A 20355-nucleotide genomic window follows, 5' to 3' on the forward strand; every position below is an offset into this window, starting at 1 on the left:
CATCTCAGTACCTAATGGCAGTCAGGCTACCTCTGGCGAGCACATGGAGGGCTGTGCGGCCCCCCAAAGAAATGCCACCCCACACCATTACTGACCCACTGCCAAACCAGTCATGCTGGAGGATGTTGCAGGCAGCAGAACGTTCTCCTTGGCGTCTCCAGACTCTGTCACGTCTGTCACATGTGCTCAGTGAGAACCTGCTTTCATCTGTGAAGAGCACAGGGCACCAGTGGCGAATTTGCCAATCTTGGTGTTCTCTGGCAAATGCAAAATGTCCTGCACGGTGTTGGGCTGTAAGCACAACCCCCACCTGTGGATGTCGGGCCTTCATATCACCCTCATGGAGTCAGTTTCTGATCGTTTGAGTAGACACATGCACATTTGTGGCTTGCTGAAGGTCATTTTGCAGGGCTCTGGCAGTGCTCCTCCTGTTCCTCCTTGCACAAAGGCGGAGGTAGCGGTCCTGCTGCTGGGTTGTTGCCCTCCTACGGCCTCCTCCACATCTCCTGATGTACTGGCCTGTCTCCTGGTAGCGCCTCCATGCTCTGGACACTACGCTGACAGACACAGCAAACCTTCTTGCCACAGCTCGCATTGGTGTGCCATCCTGGATGAGCTGCACTACCTGAGCCAATTGTGTGGGTTGTAGGGAGGTCATACAGGCACTTGGAGGCCACCCACACTACTGAGCCTCATTTTGACTTGTTTTAAGGACATTACATCACAGTTGGATCAGCCTGTAGTGTGTTTTTCCACTTTCATTTTGAGTGTGACTCTAAATCCAGACCTCCATGGGTTAATAAATTTGATTTCCATTGATAATTTTTGTGTGATTTTGTTGTCAGCACATTCAACTATGTAAAGAACAAAGTATTTAATAAGAATATTTAATTCCTTTAGATCTAGGATGTGTTATTTTAGTGTTCCCTTTATTTTTTTGAGCAGTGTATATATAATATCACTAGTACTGCAGCCGGACAGGTATATATATTTATTATGTAATGACTGATGACGGACCTGCTGGACACTGTCAGCTCAGCAGCACCGCAGACTGCTACAGTAAGCTACTATAGTAGTATGTATCAAGAAGAAAGAGAAAAAAAAAAACCACGGGTAGGTGGTATACAATTATGGATGGACCAGCGACTGCCGACACAGAGGTAGCTACAGCCGTGGACTACCGTACTGTGTCTGCTGCTAATATAGACTGGATGATAATGAGATGAAATTAATATATATATATATATATATATATATATATAATATCACTAGTACTGCAGCCGGACAGGTATATATATTTATTATGTAATGACTGATGACGGACCTGCTGGACACTGTCAGCTCAGCAGCACCGCAGACTGCTGCAGTAAGCTACTATAGTAGTATGTATCAAGAAGAAAGAGAAAAAAAAAAACCACGGGTAGGTGGTATACAATTATGGATGGACCAGCGACTGCCGACACAGAGGTAGCTACAGCCGTGGACTACCGTACTGTGTCTGCTGCTAATATAGACTGGATGATAATGAGATGAAATTAATATATATATATATATATATATATATATATATATAATATCACTAGTACTGCAGCCGGACAGGTATATATATTTATTATGTAATGACTGATGACGGACCTGCTGGACACTGTCAGCTCAGCAGCACCGCAGACTGCTACTGTTAGGTTCCTGGTGCTCAGAACAAGGGAGATGTTATGAAGCGAGTCCAGAGCACCAGGACGTAATGCTGGGAAAGGGGAATGGAAAGGGAATAGCCCCTGGCGCCCTATCTCCGTTGTCTCGCCCGTGCTGTCAGTACACTCTTGCGAGACTATGGTTGCTTGAGCCCATGGCAGCCGCGTTTGAAGGGCGGATTACGTCTGCCCAACTTCGATGCCCCCTCAGGTCTTAATGAGAGACAAAGAGTGAACCGAGACAGGGTGATAACAAGGGGCCCTCTGACTAAACAACAAGGCCAGGGGCTACTAACAAACCTAAAACCAAAGTATGTGCGGCTTGCCGCCAAAGGAAAAGAACAACAAAGGAAATGCTGACCACACGCCGACAATACTTTTGTGTACCGGCGGTGACAGCATAAGCAGAACCCTCTGCAAAACACCAGTGACAGAAATAATAAGGGAATACAGCGGCCTAGGCCGACGGACGCGGTAGTGCCGCTACTCACGGAACCGGTACGAATACTGGCAAACGGACAGGAACTCCCAATGCTGCTGACACAGACTCTCAGAACTGGAGGACAGGCAGAATCCCAAACGACAGACCGGTGGACACCAAGAAGCCAGAAACTTGCACAGGCAACGGTACTGGACCTCAGGACAGGAACGCCTCACGGCAGGACACGGGATAAGACATAGGAATCGACACAGGGACTGACACAGGAATCGACACAGGAAGCTCAGGAACTAGCAGGAACCAAGCTCAGAACTCAAGCAGACTGCAAACCAAGGAATATCACCAGCATCTGTGAATTGCAAACAGCCAGCATATAACAGAGAGACCTAATTAATAATCCCATGCAGCTGCCTTGTTGCATGATTCCAAACTGACCAGATGCAATTAGCAGCCAGGTGAGGCTGAACACAAGGGAACAAGCTGCAATTACACAGACTCACCAGCGGCAGCAGACAAGAGTATTCTAAAACAGAACAACAGGAAATCCTGGCATGCAAGACAACTTAATAAACATAAAATAGGAATGAACCACTACCTGTGGTTCATAACAGTATCCCCTCCTTAAGGGTGAGCTCCGAGCACCCCATGACACCCACTGGGAACATAAACAGAAGTATAACATGAAATACAGAACAAAACTGCAAAACAGGAATGAGCCACAGCCGTGGCTCATAACATTACCCCCCCCTTGAGGAGGGGTCAAAAGACCCCAAAATTCAGACTATCCAGAACAAGGGATACAAAAAAAAAAACCTGACACACTGGTCTAACAGACAAGAAAACAAAAAACAAGCTGTAGCAACAACTTGTAACAGTGCCCTCCCCTTGATGGTGGCCACTGGACACAAGACAAGGGGAAAAAAATCCTTTTTTTTTTATCAAGGCAAGAGTCAAAAATTATCTCTTTTTCTTCTTCTTCTTTTTACAAAGCTCTTTAGGTCTGACCAAGGTAATTCCCCAAACATTGTCTGAACTGATGGTACCACCCAGCAAGGCTGCGTTCAAATCAGAGACAGGTCTCTTACCCTTGGGAGCTGAACTTTCTGGTAAAGTACTATTATTAGAAGAAGAAGTCAAAAAAGCACATCCTGCAGTCAAAACAACGGGCTGGGACTCTTGTGCCGAGTTTACAGTATTTGGTGGACTCTCAGCAGACAAGACGGGTGACTTAGAGGAACCTGAACCAATTTCTTTGGAACCATATCTTTTAATAATTGCATCACTGAATGCTGGGGGATCCTGAAGAATGGGATCTTCAGCTTTCATTAGGCTGGTCGCCCACTCAAAAGGCTCTCCTCTAAAAGAATAAATCAGATAAAGCACAAGGTTCTCTGAAGTGATGCCCAGAAATGGTCTAGACAACATAATAATGTAATAGTGTTTGTAAAGTGCCAAAAATTGGGCTAAGTCCCCATCAAAGATTATGGATGTTGAGATATCAGAGTCAGGATCTGTTTCCTTCTCATCTGACTGACTGGAGTGCTTTGCTAGGACCTGGTCACTATTGACCTTACTCGAGGCTGAGACTCTCTGAACCCCACCCGGGGCTGAGACTTTCTGAACCCCACCCGGGGCAGTGACTTTCTGAACCCCACCCGGGGCAGTGACTTTCTGAACCCCACCCGGGGCAGTGACTTTCTGAATCCCACCCGGGGCAGTGACTTTCTGAATCCCACCCGGGGCAGTGACTTTCAGGAACCCCGCTGGGGCAGTGGCCTCCGGGAACCCCGCTCGGGCAGTGGCCTCCGGGAACCCCGCTGGGGCAGTGGCCTCCGAGAACCCCGCTGGGGCCTCCGAGAACCCCGCTGGGGCAGTGGCCTCCGAGAACCCCGCTGGGGCCAGCACCTCTGATTCTTTTACTGGGACCGGACCGTTGGCCTCCCTGACTGGGATCGGGCCATCGGCCTCCCTCTCTGAGTCAATAATTATCGAAAGTTCTCCCGGGACTATGACTTCCGGGACTTTTGCTGAAGCAATAACGTTCAGATCCTCCACTAATGCTATGCTTCTTAAGTTCTTTCCTGGGGAAGCGACTTCTAGACCCTTCTTTGGGGCTGCGTCTCTCGAGACCCCACTTGGGGATATTACTTCAAAGATCCCTTCTGGAGTTTTGCTTCTCGAGTTCCCCTCAAGAACTATGGTTTTAGAGACCCTTTCTAGGGTTGCGCTTTTCAAGTCCCTACCTGGGGTAACAGCTTCTGAGACCCCTTCCGGTATGGACACCTGAACAATAATATTTGATGTCCCTCTATAAGCTAGGGCATCGGGTACCGCTCCAGCACTCTGGGCATCGGGTACCGCTCCAGCACTCTGGGCATCGGGTACCGCTCCAGCACTCTGGGCATCGGGTACCGCTCCAGCACTCTGGGCATCGGGTACCGCTCCAGCACTCTGGGCATCGGGTACCGCTCCAGGACCCTGGGCATCGGGCACCGCTCCAGGACCCTGGGCATCGGGCACCGCTCCAGGACATCGGCACCACTCCAGGACCCTGGGCATCGGGCACCACTCCAGGAACCTGGGCATCGGGCACCACTCCAGGAACCTGGGCATCGGGCACCACTCCAGGAACCTGGGCATCGGGCACCACTCCAGGAACCTGGGCATCGGGCACCACTCCAGGAACCTGGGCATCGGGCACCACTCCAGGAACCTGGGCATCGGGCACCACTCCAGGGACTTGCAACTCCGCTTCCACAGGAACCCCTAGAGAGGAGAGAAACAATCTCTTTTGATTCCTGAATCTATAATGGGGCTCCCTTGCCCAAGGACCCCAATTATAGGACAGAGAGCTTTTTTGTGTGGGTTGTGTGACAAGTACCTCTGCCACAGTAGAGACAGGAGTAGGTCTTGTATCATGACTCAACTTGGCCAGAGGGCAAGACTCGTCACCACACTTTGGCTTGCGCAACTCACAGGTCTGCAGATAATGGCCTAAACCAACACAATATAGGCATAAGTTTAAGTTTCTGCGACGCAGACGCTCCTCTTCTGAGAGCCTGGGCCGCAGAAAACTTTTAAACCTTTTCTCTTCAATTAAACCAGAGGATTCTCTTGTCACCATACTGTGAACAAGAGTCTCTTTAGAGATAGATGTACTCTCAACGACTTCTGGCAAAATGAGCAAGATTTTAGTCAGAAGGTTTTGCAGTTGCTTTAGGGATTGCTGCAAAACTTCTAGTCGCTCTGGTCTCAAAGCACTGAATACAGAGTTCAGGGCTGCGAGAGATGCCTGCAGGGCTTGCATAGTAGACATAGGAGGATTTAAAACTAGACAAGACAAGACAAGGCAAGACAAGGCAAGACAAGGCAAGACAAGGCAAGGCAAGGCAAGGCAAGACTAAATTTTGCTAAACAAAACAAGACTTTTTTTTTTTTTTTTAAACACCGGACTGGATTCTAAACACCGGACTGGATTCTAAACACTGGACTGGATTCTAAAACACCGGACTGGATTCTAAACACTGAATTCTAGACAGGACTGGATTCTAGACTAGACACTGGACTGGGCCAAAAAAGAAAAAAAGTTTTATTTCTTTTTTGTGGTATGGCTGGTGATAATGTTAGGTTCCTGGTGCTCAGAACAAGGGAGGTGTTATGAAGCGAGTCCAGAGCACCAGGACGTAATGCTGGGAAAGGGGAATGGAAAGGGAATAGCCCCTGGCGCCCTATCTCCGTTGTCTCGCCCGTGCTGTCAGTACACTCTTGCGAGACTATGGTTGCTTGAGCCCATGGCAGCCGCGTTTGAAGGGCGGATTACGTCTGCCCAACTTCGATGCCCCCTCAGGTCTTAATGAGAGACAAAGAGTGAACCGAGACAGGGTGATAACAAGGGGCCCTCTGACTAAACAACAAGGCCAGGGGCTACTAACAAACCTAAAACCAAAGTATGTGCGGCTTGCCGCCAAAGGAAAAGAACAACAAAGGAAATGCTGACCACACGCCGACAATACTTTTGCGTACCGGCGGTGACAGCATAAGCAGAACCCTCTGCAAAACACCAGTGACAGAAATAAAAAGGGAATACAGCGGCCTAGGCCGACGGACGCGGTAGTGCCGCTACTCACGGAACCGGTACGAATACTGGCAAACGGACAGGAACTCCCAATGCTGCTGACACAGACTCTCAGAACTGGAGGACAGGCAGAATCCCAAACGACAGACCGGTGGACACCAAGAAGCCAGAAACTTGCACAGGCAACGGTACTGGACCTCAGGACAGGAACGCCTCACGGCAGGACACGGGATCAGACATAGGAATCGACACAGGAAGCTCAGGAACTAGCAGGAACCAAGCTCAGAACTCAAGCAGACTGCAAACCAAGGAATATCACCAGCATCTGTGAATTGCAAACAGCCAGCATATAACAGAGAGACCTAATTAATAATCCCATGCAGCTGCCTTGTTGCATGATTCCAAACTGACCAGATGCAATTAGCAGCCAGGTGAGGCTGAACACAAGGGAACAAGCTGCAATTACACAGACTCACCAGCGGCAGCAGACAAGAGTATTCTAAAACAGAACAACAGGAAATCCTGGCATGCAAGACAACTTAATAAACATAAAATAGGAATGAACCACTACCTGTGGTTCATAACAGTATCCCCTCCTTAAGGGTGAGCTCCGAGCACCCCATGACACCCACGGGGAACATAAACAGAAGTATAACATGAAATACAGAACAAAACTGCAAAACAGGAATGAGCCACAGCCGTGGCTCATAACATTACCCCCCCCTTGAGGAGGGGTCAAAAGACCCCAAAATTCAGACTATCCAGAACAAGGGATACAAAAAAAAAAAACCTGACACACTGGTCTAACAGACAAGAAAACAAAAAACAAGCTGTAGCAACAACTTGTAACAGTGCCCTCCCCTTGATGGTGGCCACTGGACACAAGACAAGGGGAAAAAAATCCTTTTTTTTTTATCAAGGCAAGAGTCAAAAATTATCTCTTTTTCTTCTTCTTCTTTTTACAAAGCTCTTTAGGTCTGACCAAGGTAATTCCCCAAACATTGTCTGAACTGATGGTACCACCCAGCAAGGCTGCGTTCAAATCAGAGACAGGTCTCTTACCCTTGGGAGCTGAACTTTCTGGTAAAGTACTATTATTAGAAGAAGAAGTCAAAAAAGCACATCCTGCAGTCAAAACAACGGGCTGGGACTCTTGTGCCGAGTTTACAGTATTTGGTGGACTCTCAGCAGACAAGACGGGTGACTTAGAGGAACCTGAACCAATTTCTTTGGAACCATATCTTTTAATAATTGCATCACTGAATGCTGGGGGATCCTGAAGAATGGGATCTTCAGCTTTCATTAGGCTGGTCGCCCACTCAAAAGGCTCTCCTCTAAAAGAATAAATCAGATAAAGCACAAGGTTCTCTGAAGTGATGCCCAGAAATGGTCTAGACAACATAATAATGTAATAGTGTTTGTAAAGTGCCAAAAATTGGGCTAAGTCCCCATCAAAGATTATGGATGTTGAGATATCAGAGTCAGGATCTGTTTCCTTCTCATCTGACTGACTGGAGTGCTTTGCTAGGACCTGGTCACTATTGACCTTACTCGAGGCTGAGACTCTCTGAACCCCACCCGGGGCTGAGACTTTCTGAACCCCACCCGGGGCAGTGACTTTCTGAACCCCACCCGGGGCAGTGACTTTCTGAACCCCACCCGGGGCAGTGACTTTCTGAATCCCACCCGGGGCAGTGACTTTCTGAATCCCACCCGGGGCAGTGACTTTCAGGAACCCCGCTGGGGCAGTGGCCTCCGGGAACCCCGCTCGGGCAGTGGCCTCCGGGAACCCCGCTGGGGCAGTGGCCTCCGAGAACCCCGCTGGGGCCTCCGAGAACCCCGCTGGGGCAGTGGCCTCCGAGAACCCCGCTGGGGCCAGCACCTCTGATTCTTTTACTGGGACCGGACCGTTGGCCTCCCTGACTGGGATCGGGCCATCGGCCTCCCTCTCTGAGTCAATAATTATCGAAAGTTCTCCCGGGACTATGACTTCCGGGACTTTTGCTGAAGCAATAACGTTCAGATCCTCCACTAATGCTATGCTTCTTAAGTTCTTTCCTGGGGAAGCGACTTCTAGACCCTTCTTTGGGGCTGCGTCTCTCGAGACCCCACTTGGGGATATTACTTCAAAGATCCCTTCTGGAGTTTTGCTTCTCGAGTTCCCCTCAAGAACTATGGTTTTAGAGACCCTTTCTAGGGTTGCGCTTTTCAAGTCCCTACCTGGGGTAACAGCTTCTGAGACCCCTTCCGGTATGGACACCTGAACAATAATATTTGATGTCCCTCTATAAGCTAGGGCATCGGGTACCGCTCCAGCACTCTGGGCATCGGGTACCGCTCCAGCACTCTGGGCATCGGGTACCGCTCCAGCACTCTGGGCATCGGGTACCGCTCCAGCACTCTGGGCATCGGGTACCGCTCCAGCACTCTGGGCATCGGGTACCGCTCCAGGACCCTGGGCATCGGGCACCGCTCCAGGACCCTGGGCATCGGGCACCGCTCCAGGACATCGGCACCACTCCAGGACCCTGGGCATCGGGCACCACTCCAGGAACCTGGGCATCGGGCACCACTCCAGGAACCTGGGCATCGGGCACCACTCCAGGAACCTGGGCATCGGGCACCACTCCAGGAACCTGGGCATCGGGCACCACTCCAGGAACCTGGGCATCGGGCACCACTCCAGGAACCTGGGCATCGGGCACCACTCCAGGGACTTGCAACTCCGCTTCCACAGGAACCCCTAGAGAGGAGAGAAACATTCTCTTTTGATTCCTGAATCTATAATGGGGCTCCCTTGCCCAAGGACCCCAATTATAGGACAGAGAGCTTTTTTGTGTGGGTTGTGTGACAAGTACCTCTGCCACAGTAGAGACAGGAGTAGGTCTTGTATCATGACTCAACTTGGCCAGAGGGCAAGACTCGTCACCACACTTTGGCTTGCGCAACTCACAGGTCTGCAGATAATGGCCTAAACCAACACAATATAGGCATAAGTTTAAGTTTCTGCGACGCAGACGCTCCTCTTCTGAGAGCCTGGGCCGCAGAAAACTTTTAAACCTTTTCTCTTCAATTAAACCAGAGGATTCTCTTGTCACCATACTGTGAACAAGAGTCTCTTTAGAGATAGATGTACTCTCAACGACTTCTGGCAAAATGAGCAAGATTTTAGTCAGAAGGTTTTGCAGTTGCTTTAGGGATTGCTGCAAAACTTCTAGTCGCTCTGGTCTCAAAGCACTGAATACAGAGTTCAGGGCTGCGAGAGATGCCTGCAGGGCTTGCATAGTAGACATAGGAGGATTTAAAACTAGACAAGACAAGACAAGGCAAGACAAGGCAAGACAAGGCAAGACAAGGCAAGGCAAGGCAAGGCAAGACTAAATTTTGCTAAACAAAACAAGACTTTTTTTTTTTTTTTTTAAACACCGGACTGGATTCTAAACACCGGACTGGATTCTAAACACTGGACTGGATTCTAAAACACCGGACTGGATTCTAAACACTGAATTCTAGACAGGACTGGATTCTAGACTAGACACTGGACTGGGCCAAAAAAGAAAAAAAGTTTTATTTCTTTTTTGTGGTATGGCTGGTGATAATGTTAGGTTCCTGGTGCTCAGAACAAGGGAGGTGTTATGAAGCGAGTCCAGAGCACCAGGACGTAATGCTGGGAAAGGGGAATGGAAAGGGAATAGCCCCTGGCGCCCTATCTCCGTTGTCTCGCCCGTGCTGTCAGTACACTCTTGCGAGACTATGGTTGCTTGAGCCCATGGCAGCCGCGTTTGAAGGGCGGATTACGTCTGCCCAACTTCGATGCCCCCTCAGGTCTTAATGAGAGACAAAGAGTGAACCGAGACAGGGTGATAACAAGGGGCCCTCTGACTAAACAACAAGGCCAGGGGCTACTAACAAACCTAAAACCAAAGTATGTGCGGCTTGCCGCCAAAGGAAAAGAACAACAAAGGAAATGCTGACCACACGCCGACAATACTTTTGCGTACCGGCGGTGACAGCATAAGCAGAACCCTCTGCAAAACACCAGTGACAGAAATAAAAAGGGAATACAGCGGCCTAGGCCGACGGACGCGGTAGTGCCGCTACTCACGGAACCGGTACGAATACTGGCAAACGGACAGGAACTCCCAATGCTGCTGACACAGACTCTCAGAACTGGAGGACAGGCAGAATCCCAAACGACAGACCGGTGGACACCAAGAAGCCAGAAACTTGCACAGGCAACGGTACTGGACCTCAGGACAGGAACGCCTCACGGCAGGACACGGGATCAGACATAGGAATCGACACAGGAAGCTCAGGAACTAGCAGGAACCAAGCTCAGAACTCAAGCAGACTGCAAACCAAGGAATATCACCAGCATCTGTGAATTGCAAACAGCCAGCATATAACAGAGAGACCTAATTAATAATCCCATGCAGCTGCCTTGTTGCATGATTCCAAACTGACCAGATGCAATTAGCAGCCAGGTGAGGCTGAACACAAGGGAACAAGCTGCAATTACACAGACTCACCAGCGGCAGCAGACAAGAGTATTCTAAAACAGAACAACAGGAAATCCTGGCATGCAAGACAACTTAATAAACATAAAATAGGAATGAACCACTACCTGTGGTTCATAACAGTATCCCCTCCTTAAGGGTGAGCTCCGAGCACCCCATGACACCCACGGGGAACATAAACAGAAGTATAACATGAAATACAGAACAAAACTGCAAAACAGGAATGAGCCACAGCCGTGGCTCATAACATTACCCCCCCCCCTTGAGGAGGGGTCAAAAGACCCCAAAATTCAGACTATCCAGAACAAGGGATACAAAAAAAAAAAACCTGACACACTGGTCTAACAGACAAGAAAACAAAAAACAAGCTGTAGCAACAACTTGTAACAGTGCCCTCCCCTTGATGGTGGCCACTGGACACAAGACAAGGGGAAAAAAATCCTTTTTTTTTATCAAGGCAAGAGTCAAAAATTATCTCTTTTTCTTCTTCTTCTTTTTACAAAGCTCTTTAGGTCTGACCAAGGTAATTCCCCAAACATTGTCTGAACTGATGGTACCACCCAGCAAGGCTGCGTTCAAATCAGAGACAGGTCTCTTACCCTTGGGAGCTGAACTTTCTGGTAAAGTACTATTATTAGAAGAAGAAGTCAAAAAAGCACATCCTGCAGTCAAAACAACGGGCTGGGACTCTTGTGCCGAGTTTACAGTATTTGGTGGACTCTCAGCAGACAAGACGGGTGACTTAGAGGAACCTGAACCAATTTCTTTGGAACCATATCTTTTAATAATTGCATCACTGAATGCTGGGGGATCCTGAAGAATGGGATCTTCAGCTTTCATTAGGCTGGTCGCCCACTCAAAAGGCTCTCCTCTAAAAGAATAAATCAGATAAAGCACAAGGTTCTCTGAAGTGATGCCCAGAAATGGTCTAGACAACATAATAATGTAATAGTGTTTGTAAAGTGCCAAAAATTGGGCTAAGTCCCCATCAAAGATTATGGATGTTGAGATATCAGAGTCAGGATCTGTTTCCTTCTCATCTGACTGACTGGAGTGCTTTGCTAGGACCTGGTCACTATTGACCTTACTCGAGGCTGAGACTCTCTGAACCCCACCCGGGGCTGAGACTTTCTGAACCCCACCCGGGGCAGTGACTTTCTGAACCCCACCCGGGGCAGTGACTTTCTGAATCCCACCCGGGGCAGTGACTTTCTGAATCCCACCCGGGGCAGTGACTTTCAGGAACCCCGCTGGGGCAGTGGCCTCCGGGAACCCCGCTCGGGCAGTGGCCTCCGGGAACCCCGCTGGGGCAGTGGCCTCCGAGAACCCCGCTGGGGCCTCCGAGAACCCCGCTGGGGCAGTGGCCTCCGAGAACCCCGCTGGGGCCAGCACCTCTGATTCTTTTACTGGGACCGGACCGTTGGCCTCCCTGACTGGGATCGGGCCATCGGCCTCCCTCTCTGAGTCAATAATTATCGAAAGTTCTCCCGGGACTATGACTTCCGGGACTTTTGCTGAAGCAATAACGTTCAGATCCTCCACTAATGCTATGCTTCTTAAGTTCTTTCCTGGGGAAGCGACTTCTAGACCCTTCTTTGGGGCTGCGTCTCTCGAGACCCCACTTGGGGATATTACTTCAAAGATCCCTTCTGGAGTTTTGCTTCTCGAGTTCCCCTCAAGAACTATGGTTTTAGAGACCCTTTCTAGGGTTGCGCTTTTCAAGTCCCTACCTGGGGTAACAGCTTCTGAGACCCCTTCCGGTATGGACACCTGAACAATAATATTTGATGTCCCTCTATAAGCTAGGGCATCGGGTACCGCTCCAGCACTCTGGGCATCGGGTACCGCTCCAGCACTCTGGGCATCGGGTACCGCTCCAGCACTCTGGGCATCGGGTACCGCTCCAGCACTCTGGGCATCGGGTACCGCTCCAGCACTCTGGGCATCGGGTACCGCTCCAGGACCCTGGGCATCGGGCACCGCTCCAGGACCCTGGGCATCGGGCACCGCTCCAGGACATCGGCACCACTCCAGGACCCTGGGCATCGGGCACCACTCCAGGAACCTGGGCATCGGGCACCACTCCAGGAACCTGGGCATCGGGCACCACTCCAGGAACCTGGGCATCGGGCACCACTCCAGGAACCTGGGCATCGGGCACCACTCCAGGAACCTGGGCATCGGGCACCACTCCAGGAACCTGGGCATCGGGCACCACTCCAGGGACTTGCAACTCCGCTTCCACAGGAACCCCTAGAGAGGAGAGAAACATTCTCTTTTGATTCCTGAATCTATAATGGGGCTCCCTTGCCCAAGGACCCCAATTATAGGACAGAGAGCTTTTTTGTGTGGGTTGTGTGACAAGTACCTCTGCCACAGTAGAGACAGGAGTAGGTCTTGTATCATGACTCAACTTGGCCAGAGGGCAAGACTCGTCACCACACTTTGGCTTGCGCAACTCACAGGTCTGCAGATAATGGCCTAAACCAACACAATATAGGCATAAGTTTAAGTTTCTGCGACACAGACGCTCCTCTTCTGAGAGCCTGGGCCGCAGAAAACTTTTAAACCTTTTCTCTTCAATTAAACCAGAGGATTCTCTTGTCACCATACTGTGAACAAGAGTCTCTTTAGAGATAGATGTACTCTCAACGACTTCTGGCAAAATGAGCAAGATTTTAGTCAGAAGGTTTTGCAGTTGCTTTAGGGATTGCTGCAAAACTTCTAGTCGCTCTGGTCTCAAAGCACTGAATACAGAGTTCAGGGCTGCGAGAGATGCCTGCAGGGCTTGCATAGTAGACATAGGAGGATTTAAAACTAGACAAGACAAGACAAGGCAAGACAAGGCAAGACAAGGCAAGACAAGACAAGGCAAGGCAAGGCAAGGCAAGACTAAATTTTGCTAAACAAAACAAGACTTTTTTTTTTTTTTTTAAACACCGGACTGGATTCTAAACACCGGACTGGATTCTAAACACCGGACTGGATTCTAAAACACCGGACTGGATTCTAAACACTGAATTCTAGACAGGACTGGATTCTAGACTAGACACTGGACTGGGCCAAAAAAGAAAAAAAGTTTTATTTCTTTTTTGTGGTATGGCTGGTGATAATGTTAGGTTCCTGGTGCTCAGAACAAGGGAGGTGTTATGAAGCGAGTCCAGAGCACCAGGACGTAATGCTGGGAAAGGGGAATGGAAAGGGAATAGCCCCTGGCGCCCTATCTCCGTTGTCTCGCCCGTGCTGTCAGTACACTCTTGCGAGACTATGGTTGCTTGAGCCCATGGCAGCCGCGTTTGAAGGGCGGATTACGTCTGCCCAACTTCGATGCCCCCTCAGGTCTTAATGAGAGACAAAGAGTGAACCGAGACAGGGTGATAACAAGGGGCCCTCTGACTAAACAACAAGGCCAGGGGCTACTAACAAACCTAAAACCAAAGTATGTGCGGCTTGCCGCCAAAGGAAAAGAACAACAAAGGAAATGCTGACCACACGCCGACAATACTTTTGCGTACCGGCGGTGACAGCATAAGCAGAACCCTCTGCAAAACACCAGTGACAGAAATAAAAAGGGAATACAGCGGCCTAGGCCGACGGACGCGGTAGTGCCGCTACTCACGGAACCGGTACGAATACTGGCAAACGGACAGGAACTCCCAATGCTGCTGACACAGACTCTCAGAACTGGAGGACAGGCAGAATCCCAAACGACAGACCGGTGGACACCAAGAAGCCAGAAACTTGCACAGGCAACGGTACTGGACCTCAGGACAGGAACGCCTCACGGCAGGACACGGGATCAGACATAGGAATCGACACAGGAAGCTCAGGAACTAGCAGGAACCAAGCTCAGAACTCAAGCAGACTGCAAACCAAGGAATATCACCAGCATCTGTGAATTGCAAACAGCCAGCATATAACAGAGAGACCTAATTAATAATCCCATGCAGCTGCCTTGTTGCATGATTCCAAACTGACCAGATGCAATTAGCAGCCAGGTGAGGCTGAACACAAGGGAACAAGCTGCAATTACACAGACTCACCAGCGGCAGCAGACAAGAGTATTCTAAAACAGAACAACAGGAAATCCTGGCATGCAAGACAACTTAATAAACATAAAATAGGAATGAACCACTACCTGTGGTTCATAACAGTATCCCCTCCTTAAGGGTGAGCTCCGAGCACCCCATGACACCCACGGGGAACATAAACAGAAGTATAACATGAAATACAGAACAAAACTGCAAAACAGGAATGAGCCACAGCCGTGGCTCATAACAGCTACAGTAAGCTACTATAGTAGTATGTATCAAGAAGAAAGAGAAAAAAAAAACACGGGTAGGTGGTATACAATTATGGATGGACCAGCGACTGCCGACACAGAGGTAGCTACAGCCGTGGACTACCGTACTGTGTCTGCTGCTAATATAGACTGGATGATAATGAGATGAAATTAATATATATATATATATGATATCACTAGTACTGCAGCCGGACAGGTATATATATTTATTATGTAATGACTGATGACGGACCTGCTGGACACTGTCAGCTCAGCAGCACCGCAGACTGCTACAGTAAGCTACTATAGTAGTATGTATCAAGAAGAAGAAAAAAAAACTCGGGTAGGTGGTATACATATACAATTATATATATATTATATACAATTATATATATATATATATATATATATATATATATATTAAACTGGTGGTGATTAATTAAACTGGTGGTCAGGTCACTGGTCACACTATCAGCAACTTGCAAGTAGTACTCCTAAGCAGACAATCACAATATATACTGGTGGTCAGTGTGGTCACAATGGCAGTGTGGCACTCTGGCAGCAGAGTGCCAGCAAAAGTGTGCACTGTACGTTAAAATATGTACTCCTGCTCTCAGACTCTAACTGCTCCCCACTGTCTCCCCCACAAGTCAGATATACAGTCACACTATCACTTCAGCAAGTAGTAGTACTCCTCCTAATGCTCCCCAAAATTACTAAAGTAAATAATACTGTGTCTCTCTCTACTCTAGTAGTCTCACTCTCTATAAACGGAGAGGACGCCAGCCACGTCCTCTCCCTATCAATCTCAATGCACGTGTGAAAATGGCGGCGACGCGCGGCTCCTTATATAGAATCCGAGTCTCGCGATAGAATCCGAGCCTCGCGAGAATCCGACAGCGGGATGATGACGTTCGGGCGCGCTCGGGTTAACCGAGCAAGGCGGGAAGATCCGAGTCGCTCGGACCCGTGTAAAAAAAACTGAAGTTCGGGCAGGTTCGGTTTCCGAGGAACCGAACCCGCTCATCTCTAGGGATATTGTTGCTGAATGGCAGCGAGTCCTCGGGTTGAGTGCATGAATGTGGTATAAAGAGGTTTTGTGTCCAAATCCATTTTCTTGCAGTGTTCTATAAATCTAAAAAACATATATGTGGGAAGGGACATCATAGCATGGGTTTTATCTGGGATAAATGTTGTCAGGCCCCTTCCCCACGAGGCATGTGCCTTATGTCCCTATTGGAAAAATGGAGGGGGGGGGGGGGGGAATGGGCACCAATTCTCTTTCTGGCAGAGGGCACTAAAAAGTCTTGTTACGGCTCTGCGGATCAGGTATATTTGTTATCAGTTGATTATCATACAGTGTTAACAGTCTTGGAGGCACACTAAATGGCATCCCGCATGCAGTCGGTAATGGTCCACACCTGTTACAATAGTAGACGGAATGGTGAGATCATCATTATATACTCCTCAGGGCATCGTGATTGACTGTGACTTTGTAGCGAAGCGCCACACTCCCAGCTCAACACAGACTTGTAGGATCAGTAGCCAACAGCTTCTCCTTCATGTCAGCAGCTAGCAGTCTGTGGGTGCCGCCGGGAGAATGAAAACATTGGGATGACTGATATTACATCCAGTGGCGTAACTACTGCCCCCGCAGCCCTCGCGGTGGCTTGGGGGCGCAGGGCTGCGGGGGCACCACTGATTTAGCGCAGATTGACATGCGGATGAGCGTCCGCATGTCAATCTGCGGTCTCCTTCCCTCCGCTGCTGTAAGGAGGGACACGGAGGGCACAGCGCGCGCCTCTCCTGTGTCCCTCCTGTGTCTCCGGCGGGTCTAATAAATGAAGTGCCGTTCGTGAGCTCTGATTGGCTCATGAACCGGAACTTCCTTTAACAGACCCGCCGGGGACGCAGGAGGGACACAGAAGAGGCGCGCGCTGTGCCATCCGTGTCCCTCCATCACAAAATAGGGGGGGAGCACTGGGGGAGCATATGCAGCACAGGGGGAGGGGGGCTTATGTGGCACTGAGGGGGCATATGTGGCACTGGGGGGGTATATGTTTACCTGGCACATGGGGTGAAGGGGGCTGTATTTGGCACTGGGGGCATGTGAGTACCAGGCACTGTGGGGGAATATCTGGCACTGGGGGCATATGTGGCACTGGTAGAGCACAGCCCTAGCAACAAGAACTACCCCCTAGCAACGAGCATGACACCCAGTGCATGAAACCCCTGGCAACGAGCATGACACCCAGTGCATGAAACCCCTGGCAACGAGCATGACACCTTGAGCATGAAAACCCCTGGCACCGTGCATGGAACCAAGAGCATGAAACCCCTGGCAACGAGCAGGTAATTTAAAAGTAATTAGAAGCCTTACTGTAGGACTTAATGTGTAATGGGCATTACGGTGTGTGGCATAATGTATCACGGACATTGCAGTGTGTGTCATAATGTGTCACAGGCATTACGGTGTGTGGCATACTATATCACGGGCATTGTGGTATGTGGTATAATGTCTCTGGGGCATTGCAGTGTGGCATAATGTATAACGGGCATTGCGGTGTGTGGCATAGGGTATAACGGGCATTGTGGTATGTGTCACAGGCATTACGGTGTATGGTATACTATATCATGGGCATTGTGATATGTGGTATAATGTCTCAGGGTCATTGCAGTGTGGCATAATGTATCACGGACATTGCGGTGTGTGTCATAATGTGTCAGGCATTACGGTGTGTTGTATACTATATCATGAGCATTGTGGTATGTGGTATAATGTCTCAGGGTCATTGCGGTGTGTGTCATAATGTGTCACAGACATTGTATGTGCTATAATGTATCGGGCATTGCAGTGTGTAGCATAATGTATAACGGGCATTGCGATTCCTGTCATAATGTGTCACAGGCATTACGGTGTGTGGCATAATGTGTCGGGGGCATTATGGTGTGTGGCATAATGTGTCAGGCATTACGGTGTGTGGTATACTATATCACGGGCATTGTGATATGTGGTATAATGTCTCAGGGTCATTGCAGTGTGTGGCATAATGTATCACGGACATTGCGGTGTGTGTCATAATGTGTCAGGCATTACGGTGTGTTGTATAATATATCACGAGCATTGTGGTATGTGGTATAATGTCTCAGGGTCATTGCAGTGTGTGGCATAATGTATCACGGACATTGCGGTGTGTGTCATAATGTGTCACACGCATTACGGTGTGTGGCATACTATATCACGGGTATTGTGGTATGTGGTATAATGTCTCAGGGTCATTGCGGTGTGTGTCATCTTGTGTCACAGACATTGTATGTGCTATAATGTATCAGGGGCATTGCAGTGTGTAGCATAATATATAACGGGCATTGCGATTCCTGTCATAATGTGTCACAGGCATTACGGTGTGTGGCATAATGTGTCGGGGGCATTACGGTGTGTGCATATTGTGTCATGTGCTTTATTGTGTGTGGCATAATGTCTAAGGGCCATTGCAGTATGTAGCATAATGTATACCTGGCATTACTATAAGGAGGAAAAATGACAAATAATGTAAGGGGCATGAATCAGGATTATTTTTCTTTCCTGTGGTGGCTAACTTCTGGGCGTGCAGGTTGCAAAACTGGGGTCTAAGGTAGTCTTTTCCTGCAATGCCACGCCCCTTTATGCGAAGCCATGCCCATTTCAATGAAGCCACTCCCCTTTTTGGTGGCACGCGCATATTTGTCCCTTTACTAGTTCCAATTATGGTGGGTGGAGGATTGGGGGGGGGGGGGCGCCGAAGATTTTTTTGGCTTGGGGGAGAAAAATTTCTAGTTTCGCCACTGGTTACATCATTCAGTTTATGTACCCCCTGGCCATTGGCTTACTAGGAAGAAGGAAATGAAATACACGACAGTTATGTTTTAGAACAAGTTTTCAGTTTTAATGCTGATATGGTAAAAATGTTTTAAATAATATTACTCCAGTGCCTACATTTGACATTATACTGTCAACAAAACATACCAATCCCTCCTAGGCAGCCAGATGATTTTGCCTAATGGTAGCGCTGGGTCCTGAGCTCTGTATAAAAGCAACATTCAAGTTAGTATTAAGACAAAAGAAGAGCAATTTTCCCAACAGTTTGCACAGAATGGACCAAGCGGGGCCTGCTTGTTTTTCCAGGTAGACATGTCCACATTCCCAATATTTGGTTCAGGGCCGGATAAGGCCTTTGGGGTGCCCGGGGCACTTTAGACAGGGAGGCCCCAGAGGAAAGGGGGGGGGGGGGGTATATAAGGTTGTGCGTACCTCCCAACATAACCCATTCCAAGAGGGACAAATTCTCTTTCAAGGACCCTCTTAATGTATGATTGTAGTCACCTGTGTTGAACTATTTCATTGTTAATAAGGATGTTTCAACACAGGTGATTGCAATCATAACTTAAGAAGGAAGTTCAGGTACAGAGCATTTTGTCCCTACTGGAATGAGTCATGTTGGGATGTATGGATTGTGTATATTAAATTTAGCCCAATGGTGTATATTATTAGATTTAAACTAATAGTTCAATAATGCCTGGGTACTGTTTATAGCGCCACCTAATTGAAAGACAACTATTTTATAAAATGTTATTGTAGTGGAACAAAAGACAACTTAAACAACCTTAAAATACACATAGAAAAATTAAATCTACTGTATAATTTATCTTGTCATATGCAAAAATAGCAGCAGCCTCTGTACTACTTACACACTGGGATAGGACTCAGGAGGACCCTGTGTGTGTGTGTGTGTGTGTGTGTGTGTCTAGACCCTCATTAGATAACAAGTTACACAGGACTCAGACACCACAGTGCTCCCACTCCGTGTCACTTGCAGCTATCTCCACCCTCCTATCTCTCCTCTGGTTGGGAAGCGCCGTCGATAGTTTGTGAAACCTGATACTGCTGTTGCTCACATTCTGGATGTCTGGTTCTGCTGCTTCATAAGAGGGAGTGATGTCAGTGTGCTTAGTCCGGGGGTCCTCCTGACAGAGGGGGGCCCAGGGTACAGTATGCCCTCCATCCCCCCTTTAATCTGGCTATGATTTGGTTACCTTCTCCATTACCCCAGCCGTTTTAGCTCTCTAGGCCCTTGAGAGGACACATGCAATGAGAGAGCAATTACAGCTGACTTGTGTACACCTCTGCCCCTTTGTATCTGCAACTCAAAAGTAAACTGCAATTTGTGACTTGACAGAAGCAGATGTAGCCCATACATGACTACTCTCCTGGAACCTGCAGGAGACTCCTGATTTATCGAGTAGTTCCCCGCACCTCCAGAAGAGTGGGACCCCTTCAGTGGCAAACGCAGGATTTGCACCGGGGGGGTTTC

Source organism: Pseudophryne corroboree, chromosome 6 (assembly GCF_028390025.1).
Source record: "Pseudophryne corroboree isolate aPseCor3 chromosome 6, aPseCor3.hap2, whole genome shotgun sequence".
NCBI lineage: Eukaryota > Metazoa > Chordata > Amphibia > Anura > Myobatrachidae > Pseudophryne > Pseudophryne corroboree.